Source organism: Ursus maritimus, unplaced genomic scaffold (assembly GCF_017311325.1).
Source record: "Ursus maritimus isolate PB19 unplaced genomic scaffold, ASM1731132v1 scaffold_11, whole genome shotgun sequence".
NCBI classification, from domain to species: Eukaryota; Metazoa; Chordata; class Mammalia; order Carnivora; family Ursidae; genus Ursus; species Ursus maritimus.
Genome location: NW_024423453.1, coordinates 61,036,510 through 61,061,093, shown reverse-complemented (window position 1 = coordinate 61,061,093; position 24,584 = coordinate 61,036,510). Strand labels below are relative to the sequence as shown.

Here is a 24,584-nt window from a genome sequence, read left to right as displayed (position 1 = left end):
CTGTATTAAAGCCATTGTGCTATAGATTACAGTAAGACACAAGAAAACAGAGGAAACCTTTGTTTCTTAGGCATTGTAGTCTAGCAATAAGAAAAGATAAAAAACAAGTCCACAAAGTAAAATTTCACTGGCATTGCATGTTCCTATCTACTCTTCAGGAAATCCAGTCTTCCTCAATTTCCTCGTCGATAATTTTGAGAGGTTCCTGGAAGTGTCAATGCTCCAAGAACTTTGTTGTCTCCATGACTACTGCACGATTTTTAGCATTTTGTCTTTCTTCTTTTCTCCCTGAATATCCCAGTTATTGCTATCCCTTAAATGTCAACTATGCTATCAGTATCCACTAGACACACAACTCCATCTGCTACTGCCACAAACACAAACATCTGCCCTGGGGGCTGACCTTGGTACTAAGGTCTACACCAATTATTACTGACTGCTAATGTTGAGGACCCCACTGACTAGGACAGGAATGCTGCCAAATATGCCACCCTTGTCTTCATCTATCAGCACAAATGTCATCTCTGATTTGGGCTCTCAAATTTTTAAGATTTCACATTATAGAAAAACATCTATGTCCCTTTTCTGTCTCTCTCTCATCTTCTCTCTCCCTCTCTGTATTTTTCACTGTCTTTTTTTAAACAAAATTTATTTTTTTTTGTTTTAGATAATACTTAAATATTAAGAAAGCTAAAATTTTAAAATACAAAATATATCAGCTAGGTTTTTCTATACATTACATTTACATGAGGATTCTGATTTTACCTTTCCAAGAGCAGTTGCCCAGGAGGAAGGAAAGGCAACCTGTCATTAGTCTGCGGGGCTTGTACTATCTTCTCAGGCCAGGTATCCCAGAGCAGAGCAAAGAATTGAAGTGAAGAAGGGAGTGTCCCCTCCCCTCCCCTCTCCCTTGCTTCCTTTTGTTTTTACCTGAAGCATTTCTGAATAACATGTAAAATTAAATTTGGATATAAAGAACTAGATGACTACTCCAATTAGAACTGTGTTGCTTTAGAGAAGCCTTGGCACAGGCAGGACATGAACTGCCCCTCATCTACAGGGACACTGTGACAGAAGTCAAAGTTGCACATAAAAGTCATTTGCAATCTCTTGAGCAAAGGCACAGCTAGCATCAACTCCATAAAATGAGGGGATTTGACCAGATGGTCTGTCACGTGGCATCTAGTCTGGAAGGCTAGCTCCTCCCGGCTGGAAGGACTCCCTCTCTCTGCTAAGGTGGATGCTGGAAGGAAAGTCTATCATACTGTGGCACCAACCTTCTGATACAAAAAAGAACTATATTGAGAGTAAAGTAGATCAATAAAATGAAAATTTTTACCATACTTGTGGGGTAAATTAATATTCAATAATTTAAAATGCACGTATGCTATAAAACTGTGGCAAACTATAGTCTTAAATAAACCAAAGACAGCCTCATGGGGATATTAAATTTGAGTAAGTCCAGTGAATTACTAAATTTGGAGAGCCCATAATCTGCCTATCCACTGTATAGTTTTTTTCCAGGTCACCTGCGTAAGGGTATTCCTTCTTTCATGGATGCTCTGAAACACCTTTAAAAGAAGGCAGTGAGAAGCATGACTCAAGGATCTTAAACCCTAACGTTACAGGCAAAGCCTCATTTTTACAAAATACAAAGCACTCTGTTTTTCCCACTTGTAATAGCTCATTAAGAGAAGCCACTTCTAAATCGTGTCCCCGAAGCATTTCCAGACAGTGGGACACATCTTGCTCAGTCCTTGTCCAACACTGTAGGGGAGTGAGGAGCTTCCTGTCTTGCCCTAATGGCATTCTACTTTAGGGATGGGGGGGGGATCTGTAACTTGATACCAGGATGGTTATCCTGTTCTGCCTTGGTTATTTGGGGTGTTGCTGTAACCTGTTCTCTGTCTCTCTCTCTTTTTTTTTAAGATTATTTATTTATTTATTTGATAGAGATAGACAGCCAGCGAGAGAGGGAACACAAGCAGGGGGAGTGGGAGAGGAAGAAGCAGGCTCCCTGCGGAGGAGCCAGATGTGGGACTCAATCCCAGAACGCCGGGATCACGCCGTGAGCCGAAGGCAGACGTCTAACAACTGCGCTACCCAGAAGACAAGACTTTTCAAATTCCATCTTATTGTCCAGCTCTTCTATTGTTGTTATTCTATCTGTTTCAGCAGCTAAAGAGTCAGAAGTAACTCCTTCTGTGATTCAGTTTGGGTGTTGCAAAATATTAAGAACAACTTCTCCCAACTCTTGTATCAGTGTTGCCCCATTTCTAATGGCCTCTTCGTACAGCCCAGTAACACCAAAAGTACCTTTACTTGCCAACAACTTTGCTTTGCAGATCCAAATTGTAGCAAATTTTTCAGCCTCAGGAATACTGGACAATATGGCCAATATTTCATTAGAAAGTACACCCTCTTCAATAAACTCCAGACATTCTGTGAGAGTGTTCTTAATTTTATTGGACAGTTTAGGTTGTGCTTTCTTTTCTTTGTCTTCTTCTTTTTTTTTAAGATTTTATTTATTTATTTGACAGAGATAGAGACAGCCAGCGAGAGAGGGAACACAAGCAGGGGGAGTGGGAGAGGAAGAAGCAGGCTCCCAGCGGAGGAGCCTGATGTGGGGCTCGATCCCAGAACGCTGGGATCACGCCCTGAGCCGAAGGCAGATGCTTAACGACCGAGCCACCCAGGCGCCCCTCTTTTCTTCATCTTCTTTTTCCATACCTTTCCAGAATGAAATATTCATTTTTTTTATTATTATTATTATTATTATTATTATTATTATTTGCTTTAAGTTCCATAGGGGGCCGTTCATAGATTTTCCCCTTAGATTTTTGCCAGTCTTCCAGTTGTTTCCTTCGATCTTCTGCTGTGATCTTCTTCTTCTTAATATGTGGATTCGTTTGGGTTCCATTTGAGACTCTACTTCTATTTATGGTTTTCTTACCAGTTTGAGTTTTAAGAGCTGTCTTATTGGGAGAATGGTTCTGGGGAAGAGTCTTTTTTAACTTGAAGTGTGCGCTTTTTGTTGATAGCTGCTGCTGCATTTATTCCCATTGGTTCCATGTGCTGTTGTGTTAGGGGCGTTTGTAATGATTGAATTAAAACTGCCAACTGTCATATTAGGCCTTTGCCTTATGGCTTTTGATTCTTGTAGTGCAGATGATGTCCAAGTTCTGAAACAACGTTGAGTGGATTTCTGATCTTGCTCAATGTTTGGTTGTCTGTTGTTACAGCCTCCGGGAAGAACACCAGGCTTTGTTCTAGTTTCTGCTCAGTAACAGTGTGTGACTCTTACTTAGTTTCATTCTGTCTTTCATATTTATCCCCATTAACCTTAATATATTTTATGTCCTTGACCACCTGTTTCTTTGATGCTTGAGTCCTACTAAGGATCTGAACACAGGGAGAAGGAACTCTCTGGGAGTTTTTCTCTCGGTCTTGCAAGATTTGTTCCTCTGGAGAGTTGCTGTGACTTTACTGGTGGAATCCTAATTTGTGTCTCTCCAACAAATTGTTTATTAGCTCTGTCTTTCAGAGAAGCACCATTCCCTGAACTTTTGCCCAAGCTTGTTTAGGAGCCAAACTGCTCTTCATTTGATGATAAGAGTTAGTCTTTGGCTTACCTATTGTCTATTATCTAGGATTTGGCTTCCTTTCAGAGCCTAGTAAGGTTCGGGGCAAGTTCTCTTTGTTCATCTCTTTTAGAAGGCTATCCAAGGATTCATTTTTAACACAGTTATTGTCCACAGAGTCTGCACATTTAACATTTCTTTGATCTGCTACTGCTGCTTTGCAGTTTTCAATTCCTGCATATGTAACCCCATGGTTTTTCTAGACAGTTCTCCAGTAGTGGATGATCCACCTTCAGGCTAGAAGGCTTACAGTTTGATTTAGAAGAAACACATCCTGAAGTCAGCCTTTTGCCCAGAAGTTTTGGTGGCTCCAACATTGGCTTCTGGGATCCTGTGGTATAGTCAGGTCTGAGCTGGAGTTTAATGCTGATGGGTCTTATAGCTTTGATAGGCAAAGCAACATGATTGGTAACATCCTTTTTGGGTATAATAGTAGATTTAGAAGGTGGAGGATTCAGGTGCCTGGGGGGTTCTGTTGGTTAGGTGTCCCACTCCTGATTTTGGCTTGGGTCATGATCTCATGGTCATGGAATCATGCCCTGCATTGGGGTCCATGCTCAAGCAGGGAGTCTGCTTGGGATTCTTTCTCTCCCTCTCCCTCTCCCTCTGCCCCTCCCCCCCTGCTCTCTCGCTCTCTCTCCAAAATAAATAAGTACAACTTTCAAAAAAAAAAAAAGAAGAAGAAGAAGGTGAAGGATTCAGATGACTACTCTTGGATTTTAGATAAGGCTTTGTGTTTTGTCACTTCAGTTTTCCCTTGGCTGCTAGGTGCTCCTAGAGCTTCCTCTGCTGCTCTTCCTCACCATGACTCTTCTGTGACAGTTTTTCTTCCTGTATTTTTCACTGTCTTATTTTGTGTCTTAGGACACAGAGAAATGCAAGTTGGAAGTCAAAAGGGATATTTATCTTTTGGACCTTATCTTAGGGAAGGAAAGATAGAAAATAAGTAAGTAAGTAGATAAATAATCATTACCTATTAAGTGAATAAAGTAGGTAATGAGATAGAAAATAATAGGTATGGTGGCTGCTTTACATATGTCAGGGAAGCCTTCTTTGAGGATTATTTAACCTGAAACATAAAGAATAAGAAAAGTTGACCATGCAGAGCATTGAATATTCCATTTAGAGGCAAGAGCAAATTTATATTCCTTAGGCAAGAGAGAGCTAAGTATATTAAGGAACTGAAATGAAGCTAATTTATCATTTAATTTACATGACTTGACTCTACTTTTAATTACTTTTTTTCTTAGAATTCACTTATACATGTACATAGACCGTACTGTTTTCTTAAATGCCTTAAATATGCCTATATTAAAAGGCTCAAGTGAAGTCTTCTCTGTAGGTCAAAATATGAAGCAGTTAAAAAAGCCAAGAAATCCCCAAAGATGTGAAAACCCCAAAAATCTAATATCAGGTTAGACTTTTTAAATGAAACTTTAAGAACCTTAAGGCTTCTGGTGCAGCAGGTAAATAACTTGGAAGTTGCCACTTTATTCTAACAATAAGTAAAAAGCTGAAGAAACTGAAAAATTAATGACTTTTCTTAGAACTGTAAGAGAGAAGTGATGTCACAGAGCAAGCCAATGGCCCCAAAATTGGAGAAACCAACAGGCAAATACAAAGAATTGCAGCTTACTAGAGCAGAAACCCATGAGCAGAAGTCATCACAAGGAAGGGAATCCTGAACTGTAAATGATGAATTGCTGAAGGCTCTGGGTAAGTAAGTCTGAGAGGTAAAAACTTCAGGGGACTTCAGAGTCATAGGAGGGACCCCATACTTTTTCAAGTTTTACCTCCTGGAGCTCTACCAGGTTAGCACAGTGAATATCAGAGAAAAATCCCTTCCTGCTTACAGCATGGGGAGGGGAAAAGGAACCATTTTGAAATATACCACAACATTCGTTCTTCTTAATAATGTCTGCCCTAGGAGAAGCTATTTAAGCAAAGCCTAAGCTGTTGTGTTTTATTAGAGTCTAAATGACCCGAGGGAAGGGGTGCCTGGCTGGCTCAGTCGGAAGAGTGTGTGACTCTTGATCTCAGGGTCATGGGTTCAAGCCTCATATTGGGTGTAGAAATTACTTAAATAAATACGTGTATATAAAAAAATAAATGACCTGAGAGAAAAGAAATGTCCAATTCTAGTCCATTCTAGTCATCCTGTACCACTTAAGGGGTAAAAAAAAAAAAAAAAGGTACAAGGGAAAGTACTTGTGAAGATCACAGTCCAGAAGCACAGGCTCATTAAAAGACTGAGACCTAATCATAGCACTATGGAATGCTTTACTATTTACAGTTGTTCCATTATTGCAGCACAAACCAATATTATTGAATTGGAGACTTCAACACACATCTATCAGAAATGGATAGATTCAGCAGGGAGAATTTCAGTAAGGACATAACTGAACTCAACACCATCATGAATCAAGTGGATATAACATACATCCATAGACTAGTTGATCTGACATCAGCAGAATACACATACTTCTCAAGTTCACATGAAGCAATCCCCAAGATAGAACACATTCTGGACCATAAAACACATCTTAACAAATTTAAAATTATAGAAATTATGCAATGTCTGTTCTCATATCCCAAGGGAATTAAACTAGAAACCAGTAACAAAAAGATAGCTGGAAAATTCCAAAATGCATGGAGGAAAACAACATACTTCTAAATAGCACATGGGTCAAAGAAGAAACCTCAAGAAAAATTTAAAATATTCTGAACTAAATAACACAATTTATTAAAATTTGTGGGATGCAGCAAAAGAGTACTACTTATAAGGAAAATTATAGCATTGAATGAGTTTAATAGAAAAGAAACAAGTTCTAAAATTAATTATCTAAGCTTTCACTTTATGAAAGAAGAATAAATTAAATCCCAAGTAAGCAAAACAAAAGCAATAATAAAAATTGGAGCAGAGATCAATGAAATTGAAATGGCAGGTAAAGGGGTAAATAAAATATGTACATCCAGAGAATGGAATATTATTCAGTGTTAAAAAGAAATGTGCTATTAAGCCATGAAAGAATCTTAAATGTATATTAGTAAGTGAAAAAGACCAATCTGAAAAGGCTACAAACTGCATAATTCTAACCATTTGCTATTCTAGAAAAGGCAAAACTATGGAGGCAGTAAAAAGATCAGCAGTTGTTATGGGTTAGTTGAAGAGATAGGGATGAATGAGTAGAGAACAGAATATTTTTAGGGCGGCAAAACTACTCTGTATGATACTGTAATAGGGGATACATGCCCTTTACATTTGTCTAAACCATAGAATATAAACACCAAGGGTAAACCTTAATGTGAACAATGGACTTCGGGTGATAATAATGTTCAAATGTAGGTTTATCAATTGTAACAAAAGTACCAAACTGAAGTTGTTGATGATGGGGGAGTCTGTGCATGTGTAGGGCTAGGACATATGGGAAATCATCTTACCTCTGCTCAATTTTGCATGAACTTAAAAGCAGCTCTACAAGATAAAGTCTATTGAATTAAAAAAAAAAAAGAACTGTAAGCACTTATGTTTACTAGATATCAAACTAATTTAAGGAATCAAGATCAATGTATGACAACAAATCTGAAAAAACATTATGTTAATGAAAGAGTCACACAAGCCCACATGTTGTATGATTTCATTTATATGAAGTGTTCTGAATAGGGTAGTTGATGGAGACAGAAAGTAAGTTAGTAGTTCCCAGGGCCTGGAGACAGGGGGGAAACAGGACATGACTCTTAATAGATCTTTTTTTCATAATTAAAATATTCTAAAATCAGATAGTGATTATGGTTGCATAGTTATATGAATATACTTAAAAACCACTGAAGTGTACATTTTTAAAGGATGAATTTTTAAAGTGTAAATGTAAATTATATCCCAAAAAGCCGTTATTTTAAAAGTTAATAAAATATAAATATCTTCAAACGTTAAAATGTTATTTTGTAATTGGATAAAATCAAATAGTAATAGAGTTACAAACTTTTCAGATAATACAATGGAATTTTCAAAAGGAGCTCAGAGGAAGTCAGACTTTTTTAGAGGAATTAAAGAGCAAAGGAGAATGTATGAAACAAATTATAATGTTTATTTTATACATAAGTAACTAAAGCTAAGTAAAAACAAGGATTTTCGCCAACGTAACAAGGAGAGTAAGTGCTAATGCTGGTACTTGAATTCAGGCCAGTTATAGCCAATGCCAAAAACATTGTTTTGCTCTTGAAGTTTTCTTAAAATTCTTGTGTCTTAGCAAATAAATTTCTTTCTCATATTAAGTCATATTTCTAGGACACAAATAAAAAATCTATAAGGTGTTAAAAAATTCATACTTTTAAAATATTTACACATTTAACATTTTTCCTTCGGGGCAGAAGAAAGGGAAAATGCATATTAAATTCTCCAGATAGTTAAAATTTCAAAAACATCCAGAAAATGACTAACAAGAATGCTTTGCAAACAAATAGAATTCTAACCATTGGGACAACAGATTTGAACCTGCTCCTATGAAACATTTGTTTGCATACATGGCATTAAAGCTGTTCCATTTGTTTTGGGCACCTAATTCAGAAACATCTCTTTTGTTCATATCTCTTTAATATGAAAAACCTCTTTTGCTATGAAAATAGGCAAGTCATCAGTTCTTTTTTTTTTTTGAAAGGTTTTTATTTTTATTTATTTATTTATTTTTAAAGATTTTATTTATTTATTCAACAGAGATAGAGACAGCCAGTGAGAGAGGGAACACAACCAGGAGGAGTGGGAGAGGAAGAAGCAGGCTCATAGCAGAGGAGCCTGATGATGTGGGGCTCGATCCCATAACGCGAGGATCACGCCCTGAGCCAAAGGCAGATGCCTAACCGCTGTGCCACCCAGGCGCCCCATCAGTTCTGTCACTATTAAGTGAAGGCAAGTCAATCTCCCTGGATAAAAATTCCAACTTACCAAAAAAGATGCTGCATCAATTGTTATTAAAATATACATATTTGATTTATTTGATTTATTCATTCATTCTAAATGGTCCTCTAGCCTATATTCTATGTCAGGTACTTTAGTTAAAGTTTTAAGATTGTGGTATAAGATATCTTTAAAGGTCTTCCTAGTTTAGTTGAAGAAACAAACACATAAATAAAAATTTGAAATACTTATGATAATTTTAAAGTTGATACAAGCATACGGTAGAGGAGGGGCACCTAAATCTATTGAGTGGGTAGATGAGTGGCAGTGTTGAAATAAAATTTCTCAATTAAAAAGTTAAGAATTTCTTTTTTCAAAATAAAAAAATCTGTGACAATTACTGAAGCTGCAGCTCTTCCAGTTTTCAAGTAAAAAGTAATCCCCAGTACATGAAAAGGTCCTCACCACCACTAATCGGGGAAATACAAATCAGAACCACAATGAGGTATCACCTTACACCTGTTGAATGACTACTTTTAAAAAGACAAGAAATAACAAGTGTTGGCAATGATGTGAAAGAGAGGGAACGCTTGTGCTGCTGAATGTAAACTGGTGCAGCCATTATGGAAAACAGTATGGAGGTTCCTCAAAAAATTAAAAAAAGAACTACCATACAATCCAGCAATTCCACTTCTGGGTATTTATCCAAAGGAAATGAAAACACTATCAAAGAGACATCTGCAACCTCCATGTTTATAGCAGGATTATTTACCATAGCCACGTTATGGAAACAATGTAAATGTCCATTGATGAATGGAAATGTAAAGGAAAAAATATGAAATATTTACAAATAGAAATATATATAATAGAAATAGAAATACAGGAATATTATAAAAATAGAAGGAAATCCTGCCATTTCTAACATGAATGGATCTTGAGGGCATTATACTAAGCGAAATAAGTCAGGCAGTGAAAGACAAATACTGTATGATCCCTTTAGGAAACTAAAAACAAAACAAAACTCATAAATACAAAGAACAGATTGGTGGTTGCTAGGAATTAGGGTTGGGGATGGGCAAAATGTGTAAAGGTGGTCAAAAGGTACAAACTTCCACTTATAAATAAGTCCTGTGGATGTATTGTACAGTATGATGACTAAAAGAAAAAAATCAGCAACCCCTAGCTACGACCTAACTTCTGTGCTTGAAGAAAAAGAAATCAATGTGTTTTCAGACAAGTAAGAGCACAAAATTATGCATAAATTTAATGAATCTCATTATCTCCCAAACAGATCATGTAGCATATGGAAAACAGAACATTTAAGAGTTTGGGATTCCTTTGAGAGTTTATATCATAGTACTTTTCAACTAATAATAGATTTGAGAAAGTTAAGCATTATGAACATTCTATTATAAGATGAAAAAAAAGGATGAATAGGGGCGCCTCAATCAGTTAAGTGTCCAACTCTTGATTTTGGCCCAGGTCATGATCTCAGGGTTCTGGGATCCAGCCTGAAGTCTCGCTTCACAAGACTGCTTAAGATTCTCTCTCTTCCTCTCCCCTGCCCCTCCCCCCACTCTGCACATGCTGGCTCTCTCAAAAACGAAAGAAAAAGAAAAAAAAAAGAAAGGAAAGGAAAAGAAAAGAAAAGAAAAGAAAGAAAAAACGATGAATTATTAACTAGAAAACAACTCTACTGATCTAATAGGGAAAAATCTTTTGAAATGAAAATATGATGAAGACTTTGCCTGGGAGCAAATTTATGCAACTCATAGAAAAAATCAATTCAAAAGAAAATACACAACGTGCACAATTTATTTAGATAAACCTTTAACAGTATCTTTAGATATTTCTGTGTTTTAAGTTAATATTACACAGACAAAAAGCATTCTGAGGATAATTCCAATATTGGGGGCTAAAAATTTAAATATGTAGTAGATGTTTTTTAACTTCAGAAATGAAAGAACACATCACAGGAATTAACAATTTTATTTTTTATAACTGTTCTTTATTTTCCTAAACACTACACAGAATGGGGCTAAGTCAATATTTACAAATCAAAATTTCTGATGGTAACCCATAGGAAAAATAAAATTTATTGTGTTTGTTACCCATAGAATTCATTTCATTAATATTGTCTATGTCACATAATAAGACAAATTTTTAAATACTAATAAATATGATGGAACAAAATTCTGATAATACAGTACATATAGTAAAAACTATTTCGATTGGCTGATGTCAGCACTTTTTACATAATTTGAAGAACATGAAAAAAACTCTGTGTTGATAGCCCATAGGAAAAGCTGGTCTAAAAATGTTTAATTCAGTTACAATTTTCCAAGACTGTCTCCCAAACAGTGTGTGCTAAGATTTCTAAGCCCTAGTCATTATGGAAAAGCTTGCCAAACTTTTTCTCCACATGTAGGCACATCAAATATAATTTCATAAAAATACATAAATTAGGGAAGCATTAAGTGTATTTTTTCCCATTTGTATGTATGTCTCCATTTCCCTCTCTCCACTTAAACCTAAATATTTTTATACTATTGAAGGGGTTCAAGACAGGTCTCCCCAAAATATGCTGATTTGGCATAATGATTATTTTGAGTTTAAAGCAATCGAGACCCAACAGATTCAGGAAAAGCTCTTTGCCATCCCACAACTGCCTAAAAGGTTTTAGACAGAGGACCTGCTCCAGGAAGAGAGCTAACACCATAGATAGATAGCTACATTAGGATATGAACTAGATACAGCAAGCAGGGAGGAACCTAGCAAGGCCATTTTGATCCAAGTCCTCTCTGTCTCGTGGTTTCTGAGTGGCCCAGCAAACATTTGCATACCAGACATTTACTCTTTTTCATTCTTCCTGAGGACTGCATTCCTGTCTTTTGAAGACCCAGACCCCTACCTCTTTCTCCTTAGTTCAGAATGACATACATACCTCATTCTGCCTGTCTTTGGAATTCCATGTCTATGTGGATTCCCACATGCTATTAAATTTTATTTTGTCCTGTTAATCTGTCTCATGTCAATTTGAGTCTTAGTCCAGCTAGAAGGACCTTGAAGGGAACAGGAATTCTTGCTCCCTGACATTACATAAGTAGACCATACTAAATATTCTTACTTCTATGAGCTTTGTAAGTTTTGGGTTTTATATGAGTCATTTCATTAATTCCAAATGCTTTATTGCATTCACAAAGCCTGCAAAACATTGTAGAATAATAATGGTTTAATTTCCAAATATTATTAAAATGCTATAATGCTTTAACTTTTACCACAATATTTTCTGCAGCATGTGTGACAATATTTATTGCATTCAAATATTATACATTCATACCTTTTTATTTTTGAAATTAGAAATTTTATCAAATCTTGACAAACTGCATTAGTAATCAAGTTTTATTTCTTAAAGTTGTTGATGCTTGATTATGTTAGCATATTTTCTTATATCAAAAGACTCTTATCTTCTTGCTATAAATTCCACTTAGTTAAAGAGTGCTTTTTTTCCCCCTTAGCTGAATTGCCGGATTCTTTCTTTCTAATTGTTTATTTAGGTTTTTGCATTAGAATCTATCTGAAAGCTTGCAGTATTTTTCTTGATTTTAAATTTATTAATTACTCATTAACAAAACATGCCTAGCCTTTTTTTTCTTTTCAAAACTGCCTAAGCTCAGTGAGTCTCATCAATCAGATAATTTAGCTCTTTATTCAATTCATTAAGAGATTTCTTTATATATTTGTTACTTACTATCTCTTAAGCTCAATAATTTTTTTCTTATGGAATTCCAAATTTTTTGTTATTTTTATTTTATCTACTCTCTAAATGGCATGTTGTTTGAGGTTTTTTTTTTCCACCATAACTTGTGCTGCTTTATTTTTTCATTCTGTGCTTTGAGACATTTCTTCTACTAGATCTTCTGTATCTATAAGTGGGTTTGTGATTTGAACATACTATCAGTTTACTTACTGAAGTATTTAGTTGGGAAATCCTGTTATTTTAGCTCCAGAAAGCATTTGTGATTGGGATTTCACTTTAGTTTTCTTAAGGGTTTTTGTTATTTGTTCAAGTACTTTTCTGTCTCTTGCAGCAACTCTATTTTGCTGGCATGAAATATGTTTGTGCTGACTGGATCTTCCTTTCTCTGGCTGTTAGAATCCTTTAGATGATTTGTTATTTTCTCTATTAGCTTTTAGATCTGGTGGTAGGAGTAAACAAATGGGGCAGTCTGGCTAGTTTTTACAACCCTGAGCAGAAGGGCTGCTAGTCCCCTGCTGAGTAGCAGGATGAAGACTTTGCGGTTCCCAGGTCTCCAGGCATAGTCCCAACTTCATAGTCCAGCTCCTCCCTAGTTTCTAAGATCACACACATTGGACCAACTTTCACCAATGTCAAAATTTCCTCTAGAAATCTCTGTGTGCCAGGTTTTTGCTGAGAATGTGGTGATTCTATTCTAGCCCAAGGAAGAAAGAGTCCTCATCAGTTTTCTCTGTCAAGATCTCCTTCAAGCCTAAAGCTTCTGCTCCCATCAGTGGATTGATTCCAACAGCAAATTGACTTGGAAAAGACAAGTAGGCAAGAGTTTGGAGAAAAGGTGTAGAGAGCCCCATGTATTAGTTTGGTAGGGTCGCCATTATAAAAGTACCACAAATGGGGGTAAAACAACAGAAGTGTACTGTTTTACAGATATGGAGTCTAGGAGTCCAAAATCAAAGTATTAGCAGTTGATTCCTTCTGAGGACCATGAGAGAAGGATCTGTTCCAGGCCCCTCTTCTTAGCTCGTAGATGGCCATCTTCTCCCTGTGCCTCACTCATCTTTTTCTTGTGAGTATCTATCTCTGTGTCCAAGTTTCCCCTTTTATGAGGATACTAGTCATACTGCATTAGGACCCCTCCTAATGATTTATTTTAACTTGATCATCTCTATAAAGATCTATCTCCAAATAAGTTCACATTCTGAGGTACAGAAGATTAGGACTTCAAACACATCTTCATTCAGGTGATATGGTTCAACTCACAACAGTCATATTTATTTCAACTGTCTATCTGTAATACTTTATTGAATTTATTAATTAAGCCTAGATTGGTCCTGACCCCACATAACATAAACGTAGGCAAATTGCAACAACAAATCTGTACATAGCTAGAATAATAAAAGGATTCTAGTCCAGAGGACCTGAGGGGATCATGAAAACCAAGAGAACATTATAATAAGCAATCCTAGAATAGCACATGTACATCCTACATGTTATCAGCTGAAAATGAATGAGAATTTTTTAAAAGACTCAAAGCTATTATTGCTACTACGAAAGTTTTTAATTTTATCTATAGACAACCCTTTGGGTTATTTATTTGCATTTTCACCTGAGTGAAAGGTAAAGCATAAAATATTGCCTTTCCAATATATTTGGAAAAAAAGAAAAAGAACTACCTGGTTTAAAAGTAGTCATCATTTAAGTTTAATCACTTCATTTAAGCTCTCCAGTAAAACAACTCAGTCTCCATTTCATTTAAGCTTAGTGGAAGGTGGAAGGGGGAAAAATTGCAGAGAGAAGAAAAGCTTTAGTTTGAAAATTCGAAAGTAAAAATTAATAAATCATGCTAAACACTATCTTTTTGTTAAATAGGATAAATAGTTAATAACTACTTAACTAAATAGACTTTTAAAATATTCTAAAATATGCCACTCACAATAATTTTTAGAGAGTTTTCTGATTGAAAAGGGGAGAATAGGCAATTTTCTATTGCAATCAAATGCACAACAATTGGCTCACAACCATTAGATTAATAGGTCTTATATCATGTATATTTTTATTAGCTCTACATAAATTCTATATTGATCCCACAGTCTTGGAATAATTGGTATTATTGATTAAACTTAACTTCATTGATCTGTTGGCTCTAACATTTTGCCTCATAATTTAATTTGAATTCCTTACCTACAAATAAAGTGTAACATCTTAAATTGCATAAATGACCTATTTTTTAAAATTCCTGTCCATGATATCTTTCCATGTTTGTTTTCTATTGAGTTGTCAGTCTTTATTCTTCTTGGTTTTTTTAAGAAATACTCTGCTTACCAATACTTTGACTATTATATTATGATATTATTTTTAAGGAAATATCCTGCCTACAAATACTTTGATTACTATATTATAATAATATGTTATATTATTATTAAATTTGTCAACTATAAAATTCAAAAACATTTGGCTTTCATTGTCATCTATATTATGTTTGTTTTACCCTGTAATTTTGTTCTTTTTCTTTCTATGTTTATGAACATCCAGTTGTTCATTACAACACGCCAAAGAGGTATCATATATTACTAATTTTCACCTTTTATTTTATGACCATTTAAGGCTACACATTTCTAATTAGTCACCAGTTTAGCTGCTTTAATATGCATTTTTATTATCTTTAATCCTTTTTTTGATTTGCCATATATATTGATATATATTTATATATTCATTGCGCCAACAAGTTTCTTTTTTTAAGATTTATTTATGTATTTGAGAGAGAGAGAGAACAGGGTGGGGGCTGAGGGAGAGGGAGAGAGAAAATCTCAAGCAAGTGCCCCCCTAAGCACAGAGCCCTACACAAGGCTCAATCCCATGACCCTGAAACCATGACTTGAGCCGAAATCAAGGGGGATGCTGAGCCACCCAGCCGCCTACCGCAACAAGTTTCTTAATGCAGTCATTTTAACTTGATTAAATTTCAGTCATAAATGCATTCTCTGAAAGACAGCACTTCTTTAAATTAGTTGAAATTTATTGCATACGTTATTATGTTCAATTTTTATAGATGTTCAACACATGCCTAAAAAGAATGCTTACAGTGTAACTTTGTATATTCATTAGATAAAATTTATTGACTGTACATATGTGCACATCACATAATATATATAAAATATAATACCAAATATATTTTTTTCAAAATTCATATCCTGATTTTTTTTGTAAGCTTGAGCTAACAGCTATTGAATAGTATACTAAGTTTTAAAGCTATATTATTAAGTGCATTCATATTTAGAAGTCTCATATCTTTCTGGTGAAACTTTTTTCATTATATAAAGACTTTTTGTGTAAATATGCAATTTTCTTCAATTTTGTTTAATATTAGTATGGCTACACTGGCTTTTATTTATTTATTTATTTATTTATTTATTGGTTAACAGTAACCTGATGCACTTTTTCCTCCTTTTACTTTTATCTTTACAGATATCATTTAGTTTACTTCTGATTCTTAGAAAGTGCATATAGCTGTTTATCCTTATTCTCATTTTTAAAAATAATCTGTCTTTTCCCTGTAGTGGAGTTTGAGAAATTTTCTTTGACTTTAGTATTAGGTAGTTGTATTGGCATAAGTTTTTCTTATTGACCAAACTCTACTCAGCCTCCCCTAAACTTTACTACAACTAGGCCTGACTTTTGGACTTTTGGACTTCTCTCTGCATTGCCCAGTTTTAGCAAGAATTCTGCTAATTCCTTTTAATCAGAACCATACACCACACACCCTCAATATCTGATAGCCATTGGTATCTGATCTTGTTCTTCATTCTCCACCAGGCTGGCTGGCTAGCCTACAGCAAGAATCCTGTTAGGTCAGTTTAGCCAGAATCCCCCTTTGCCCCTGTTTCTCTTAGTAACATTTATTTATTTATTTATTTGACGGGAGGGGGGGGGTGGGGGGGTGGGGGGGTGGGCGGCGGAGCAAGAGAGCACAAGTAGGGGGAGCTGCAGAGGGAGAGAGAGAAGCAGACTCCCTGTTGAGCAGGGAGCCCAATGTGGGGCTCAATCCTGAGCCCCAGGACTCTGAGATCATGCATGACCTGAGACGAAGGCAGACGCTTAACCAACTAGGTCACCCAGGCGCCCCTCTCTTAGTAATTTTTATTGACTGATCTGTACTCTGCTCCTTGGATATAAATTTCTACTTGTCCCAGCTTTGTTGGAGTTGAACCCAATTCCATCTCAGTGGTGATATACTTATAGTGAGAGTACCCCTATCCTCTTGAATAAACCCTTTCTCATGTGTTAATTGTCGTAGAATCTTTTTTTCTTTAATGATACTAATTAAGATGAGTCTAGTTGTAGTTTTCTGTCTACTTGTCCTCCTGGGACACTTTGCACTTCTAAAACTGTAAGAGCCATGTCTTTAATCATTTTGATAAAAATCTCAGTTATTATTTCTTCATATTTTACTCATCCCTGTTTAATTCATCCTTTTCTGAGGGGAGAGGGAGAAATGCAAATCCAATGTTTGCTGGAAATTATTAATCTTTTCTCCATGTCTTTGAAGCTGTTCTGAACACCTTTGACTCTGTTGGCTCACATTGTATAATTTTTTAGATCTTCTGACCCACTAATTCTCTTTCAGCATATTTAATCTGCTACTTCAAGTATCCGATGATTTTTAATTTCAGCTTTCATAAGTTTTATTCTAGATACTCCCTTGGTTATTTTTCAGATCCATCTGGCCAGCTTATAGGGCTTGTCATATGTTTAATCCTTCCACATAGTAAGCACACTTATTTTATGTTCTCTAGTGTATAGTCTTTGCTCAACATCTATAGTCTTTGCTCTTCTAATTCTTTTTTAACTGCTTTGCTGATTCTAATTCATGGTGGCCTGTCTATTCATGTGTTTTTTGTTTCTTGTTTTTTGGGTTTTTTTGATACTGACCATATGTTCTTTGGAACTTTATCTATGGTAATTCTTTCAAACTCGGTCTTAAAATATATTCCTCCAGGGAGTATCTATAGTTGTTTCTGCCACATTTTAGGACATTATAATCACAGCACCAGTTAAATACGTATTTGTAACCTTGCATATATGTGTCCTTAGGTGGTGTTAATTCTGGCTCAAAAACTGTGTGTTTGTTTGGGCAAATAAGTCTTCAGTGAGATTTTTCTGCTTCCCTTAAAAGCTAAAGCTGAGACAGACAAGTTTCCTTCTCAGAATCCTTTGGAATGTGGATAGTTTTCCCAGTTGCTTCTTATGGTTATTAATTCTTGGGATTTTTGGTTTAAAAGACATAACTCTGGGATGCCTGAGTGGCTTATATGGTTAAGTGTCTGCCTTCAGCTCTGGTCATGATCCCAGGGTCCTGGGATTGAGCCCCACATTGGGCTCCTGGTTTGGCAGGGAGTCTGCTTCTCCCTCTGCCTTTCCCCCTCGCTCGTGCGCTCTCTCTTTCTCTGTCTCTCTCTCTCAAATGAATAAATAAAATCTTTAAAAAAAGAGACATAATCTTTTAGGCCTTTCTTTGAGCTATAGTTCTTGCCTCCAAGTCTGTTGAGTATCTGGTAAAAACTGAAGCTGTTGTCTAAGAGGGATCAACTGGTTACTATTGGAATCCTTACAGCTTTAGTCCTCCCTTGTTTTTTTTTGTTTTTTTTTTTACTTCCTGCTTTTTCATTGGTTTGGGCAATTTCTGTGCAATCTCAGCTAAGGATTTAGGCTTTTTAAGCAAATACTTTCCTACACTTTAGGTATTTACAAAATGATTTTTTTTTTTAGGATATCTACTCTGTTAATAATACCAGAAATAAATTATTAAGGAAATCAAATATATCTGAAAGAAAGTTGGGAGCAATAATTTTCCTATAAAATACATATAAATTTTCATCATTTTCATAAATTAGAAATTAATATCAAAATCATAGAATACTTATTAGCTGTACAAATTTATGGATTATAATTGTTTCTATAGAAGTAAATTATTAGTTATAGCATATCATTACATATTCTGATTACTGCTTATGCAGTCTATTGTTATTTAGTTAATATGTCACAATAGGTAAGTTCTTAATGTTCCTGACAAAGATATGAAGATTAATATATCATCATTAATTTAGTATCTCACAAAGTAATAAAATTATAATATTTAGCCTTCATATCACAAAGGGTTGGCTATTGCCTAATAATTAAAGTTCAGTAGTAGTTCACATCCTGTGCCCAACCTTTTTGTTAATGAAGTAAATAATATTATTTTAGAAATAAATCAATATGAGTATGTAAAAAGATTGCTAAACTTTTCTGGGTTTTTTTTTTTTTTCTAACCTGGAAATTTAACAATATATATCAGTATTCATCATTTTCAAATTAAGTCAGAATTTTGAAGAAAATCTTTTATTGAATTTCTTATAAAGTGGTATTGTTACCCATTTTTGAAAAATATATACTCCAATCTATAGTTCACTGCCACAAGGAATTTAGTGTTTGATGACATATATATGACACTGAGAAAGGGAATCATTTTCCTAAGTCACCTCAGATCAAAAATGTAAAGGATACCAGTTAAAGTTGTGGTGTTTTCTGTTTTATTTGTTTGAAAGCTTTTTTATATTTCAATAGGTAAGAGGCCTGTGATAGAAAAATTGACACAATGAGAAAATCTCCTCTGGAGTATAAATATGAAATGGGTGTTTTATTGATTGGTTCATGAATAAGTATATGAAGGTATCTCCTGACATTACGACCATGTTTACATATTATTAACCATCCAGAAAATTTAGTAACAATTTTTCACATTGTGCATTATTTGACCCAGTATCTATGGCCCTCTATGATATGCCTCAAACTTCTTTTTCACTACTTTCCTTTAGTCACCCCTTTTTTTAAATACCAATAATGTAAATTGTGATACTGGAAAAGCTGCTTAAAATTTTTGGACCTCAGTTTCTTCATCATTAAAACATGGATCAGATTATGTATACCTTCGGGTCTTGAGAGCAGAAATTAAGATAATAGACGAAGTATCCAATACAGTTGTTAACTACACAAATGTTATCACTCAAATTCTATTCACCCCACTTTTTTCTGCTTCTATGTTTTTGTTCTCCTCTCCTTTTTTTCACTATAATTTCCACATAAATTCTAAAAATGAACTGTGAATTGGTTTCAAAGCTTTGTTAAATATCTCCTACTTTATGAAAATTTTCTAATGTTCTCATGCTTTTCATTTTAAAGTACTTCATTTGAATTCCCATAGCATTTCTCTTCTCATCATTCAATACTTCCATTCTATGAGATACAATGAATATTCATGTATATCTTACATATTATATAGATTGCAGTTCCTCTGCGACAAGATTTGTTTGTCATTCACATGTATATCTCGGGAAGCACCTAAGATGATGCATATTATAAATTCTATATTTGTTGGTAAATAAATTGGTTGAATAAATGATTTGGAGGTACTTTTACAAGTTGTGCCTACTTAGTACCAAATATTCAGGGAAAGAATGAAATATTCAGTAAGTTAACTGTTTCAAATATCTCACTATTTAAAGTCATCTAGGAAATTATGGCAAATTACCACTACAATTTTGAGAAAAAGATGACAGTCTGAGTGCTAAAATAGTAAAAATTACAATATACTGTATAATATTAATCTTATAAAGAAGGTACTCTCAGAGTGAACTGAGGGCACATATATAAACTTGAAGGTTACGTTTAGATGGTGAAGGAATACGTTTGGCCAGGAAAGAACACCATGACATAAATATCTTAAATAATTTTGAAGAAAGAATGGGTTAAAAGAGATTAATAAGAATGGACTCTAGAAAAGAATGAATGTGTATGCATTCATTCACTCACTCAGCAGATATTTCCTGGTCACCTACAATGTGCCAGACACTGTGCTAGCATAAAGAGTCACATTGCCCCTGCCTTTCAAGAGTATTCAAACAAAGGCAAACATTAAATTATAATTTAATCTATGAAGGACTTTAATCCTGAGTTAAAGATAAAAGGGACATTTTTGAAAAAAAGAAAGAAAGAAAGAAAGAAAGAAAGAAAGAAAGAAAGAAAAAAAAAGAGAAAAAGAAAATCCATGTTATGAATTAAAAGCTAGAAAAAGACTAGACATAAGTCCAAGAGGAAGAGTATTTGAAGTAGAGAAATCATGAGATAAGAAACAGTTTATGTTACTGGTGCATAGTGGGGAAAGGAAGACTAGGAAAAAATGAAGAGTTTGCCATGGAAAATCATTCAGAACTTTTTCATCTGTAAAGAGGACTATGGATTTTAATCTATTGTAATGGAAAGGGATCAAGGGTTTTAGGAATAGAAGTTGCATTTTCTGATTTACTAAAACAAATGAACAAAAGAAACAAACAAAAACCCCTTAATATTCACACGGAGGATTAATTAAGGGGAATAACAGAGCAAGCAGGAGAAACAAATAGGAGGCTGTTGCTGAGATTCATGTGAGAAATTTTGTATCCTGGACAAGAAAATGGAGATAAATTATTAGATATTTCTACCAGTATTCCAAAAAGAGGCACCTGATCAACTAACACTTCATGATTATTGTAGCTTTTTTAATAGTAGGAGATCCCTATACAAAAGATAAATTCACTAGGTTCACATACTTGGTGACATTATCTACATCTGCAATAAGATTAATTCCCCTCTATCTGATTTGTATTGAACAAGCAACTTTCTGATTGACTCCTAAATTAAGACTTTCTTTCAACTTTCCCAGACTGTTAATTCAAAAATATGAATATTCTAATTATTCCGAAAATGACATTACTTTTTATAACTTTTCATTTTTTTAAAGATTTTATGTATTTATTTATTTACTGATCAGAGAGAGCGCAAGCAGGAGGAGAAGCAGGCAGAGGGAGAAGCAGGGTCCCTGCTGAGCAAGGAGCCTGATGAGGGACTTATCCCAGGACCCTGGGATCATGACCTGAGCCAAAGGTAGATGCTTTACCGACTGAGTCACCCAGGCATCCCCTTTTTGTAACTTTCTAAATTGGCATTTTGACTTCTACATAAGCTTTTGGTGAGATGACTAGTTGAACCCAATACTACTGAATCTGATCAACTCTCAGTGAACTATTTCTAACCCCATACTACATTGACTTCAATAAAGTAAATAAGTCTTTTACTAAATTGCAACTCATTTTATCAGTATGTATAAAACATTGTATGCTTTAGATCATAGGTATTAACAACCGAGCATATGAAAAAACTTTATCACTAGAATAAAATTAATTTACTTATCTGTAGGCTAGTCAATATGCATACAGCTTGAAACACTAGTAGAAATATTAAAATTAGAGCAGGGAGAATAGACAAAATGCTAGACATTGAGCCAGTGACACCAAATTCAAGTTTGATATTTTCAACTTGCTGAATATGAGGGTTTGTAACCATCACTCAACCACTTCAAGCTATAATTACTTCCTTTGTAAAAGGAAAATATTAAATCTGATGAAGATTAATATGCCATTCAGCTCTGAAATCCCATGTCTTATATAATATAAAATATAATCCATTAGTTCGAGAAAGAATAAAGGCAATGAGGAGAAGAGAAGAGATTTGACCAAATTAGAATCCAGCTTAATTTTATATAAATGGGCTAGTCAGTTAGTGATTAGCCATAGAATGGTCTCTTTTCCAAAAACACTTTCCACCTACCCTTCCAATCAGGACTATTATTCTCAAAAGAATAAAATTTGTAAGAATAGCTGTCACAAATATGTAGATGCATGAAATTCATTTTGATCATATAGAAATTATAAGCAAACAACATAAAAATTCATAGACAAGAAGCCCTGGAAAATTAATCGTTAATGTTAACTAAAAGAAACAAGGCACTACAACCCATTCTTTGATTAATTTCTAATTTATTTAATCAAAATTAACCTAGTACCCAATGCATTGTAACAAATTCACAGATCTAATTCAAAAAATATATATGGCATTTCTAATATGATTATTAATGCATTCAATGATTATTGAGTATCTACTATATGTTAGGTTCTATTCTAAATAATGGTTATTATCCTCACTGCAGCGGAAAAGTAAAACAAATAAATGAGGAGGATCGTAACTTTTCATAAATTATTTGAAGGAAATAATAATGGAGCTATGAAAAACCAGTAATATGGGGATTCCATATTACTGTCCTCTTACATGAGGTTTATACCCAAAAACTGATTGACTAGTTATATTAATTTGATAAAGTATAATATTTCTATGCTTTCATGTTAATAATGAAATGAAATAACTAAATTTGTCCTGACTTTTAAAAACTGTCATGTAACCTAACTACCCAGATTAATATAAGCTCAGAATTTTAAATATTGTGCATTAATTTGCTCACTTAAACAAACATCCATTGGTTGTTTCCTTTGGGTCAGAGAATGAATCTCAGAGGTAATTTAACTCAATTCCCTTAATAATATATTTTTAAAGACATATTAAATAAAGATCTTTTTAAAAGTAGATTACTTTTCCAAAGATACCTAGTTAGGTAGTGGTGAAGCAAGGCAAAGAATCCAGGCCTTCTTGAAATATACTGTTTTGTTTCATTTATTACATGTGGTTTTTAAAAAAATTATTGCCATTCGAAGAAAGATCAACTAAGTAGCATTTGTTCTTAGTGAGCTTTCAAAAGTTTCATTGAAAGATTGAGTTGATTAAAATTGTATGAACCTTCTCTGGGCGCAAATATTCATGGATAGAACCAGTGATATTTCTTATGAGACTTCTGGAAGTTTGTAATTTAAATCAGAAAACTAAGATGCAAAAAGAGACAGCTATAGTAATAACACATAAAAATAAATCCAAAAATTATTTATTCTCACTGAATGTAAATAGCCTTGTCTACTAAAGAATAAAAAGAGATTTTTTTCACTGTGTTCTCATTTAAGAGGGTGAGAAGGTAATAACTTATACTTTTCCAGTTAAATAAAGAAGTACAGGGTAGTCAATATGTCAATTGCTGCTGGAATTTAACAAGAAAACGTTTGTGTGAAAGACTAAGAAGACATTCTTGGCACATAGTTTAGTCATTGAGAAAGTTAAGTGATTAAAGTAGGGCTTTCAGAATAAATATCTGAGGGAGTTTTAGGGAGAAGCTAAAATTCAAGTAGTGAAAGTTTTAATCTTGGTTAATAGTAAATAAAAACCACTATAAAGATCTCATAGCATAGGTTTTAATCTTTTAAAATTCCATTTTGAGATACACGAATGAGCATGCACACAACATACACACACTTTCCCTTTCTAGTCTTCAATGAAAATTCCCATGAAATGGTTGGGGGGGGGGGTGGGCTGGGAGAGAGGGAGAGCAGGAGCCGGGAGAGAGGTATGAATGATAGAAGATGTACCTTATGACCTAGTTGTCTTCTTCACTTGTACTTACTGTTCAGATAACGTGTAAGGAAAAAAAAAATGGTGGGTAGCATTGTGCCTCTAGTAGCCATCTCTTTAGATTTCCCACCTTCATCCTTTTAGAACCCTTATTACAACGGAAAGAAACTCAACTTACTCTAGTCAACAATACTTCCTGGCCAGAATGAAGCAAGCCAGGATTATGAGAATTCTAGAACCAACTGATTCTCCTGTTCCATTGATGCTCGTGCACCGATTTTTCTGCTCTTTCCTAGTCCTTTCTAAGGGTCTGGGTTTCATGTTGACTCCTGCATTTCGATATAGGGTCAAAGACATGGGGTCACATCCAAAAAGACCTTTCGTTCCTAAATTGTGTCTTTTCCTTGAAGGGAACAATAAAGGGCGTCTCCAGAGCTATTCTGCTACCTAATTCACAAAAGCTGCTGGCTCCCCAATGCTGAGTCCTGAGGCTTTCTTCCCCCAACTCCCTCCAGTCACAGTTAAGACTCTGCACCAGTTATTCACCGCTTTTTTAAAAGGGTAAGGTGTTAAGCACCGCCTATGGTCGTGAGTGGCCTGCCACTCTGTCCTGCTGTGCGGTCGTGATTGGCAGACAGAACAGTGTCGTCTGGCTCCGCCCCCGCTTCCCTTTGCCGCGCTAGCTGTGACGGGTTTTACTCAAAGGTGGAGAGTGGGATTCGGCGGGCGGCGCTTGGAGCAGGTGCAGAAGCATCCTTGTTCCCGCTGTTGCTGCTATTCTTTCTCCAGCGTCTGAGTCAGGGAAGGACAAGCATTCTTTCTTCGCCGCTAGAGCTTCAGTGAACTGTTGCCCAGAACCTAGGCACTCCAGACATTTCATCTCACCCCTTATTCCGCGTTCACTGTATAAATCACCTGCACATTTGTA

The 24,584-nt window shown here is 35.0% G+C and overlaps 1 pseudogene; it reads right to left on the bottom strand.

The window, feature by feature from the left end:
- Positions 1-1,551: 1,551 nt before the first annotated feature.
- On the bottom strand, positions 1,552-24,536 carry LOC103675977 (annotated as a pseudogene).
- Between the last annotated feature and the right edge of the window lie 48 nt (positions 24,537-24,584).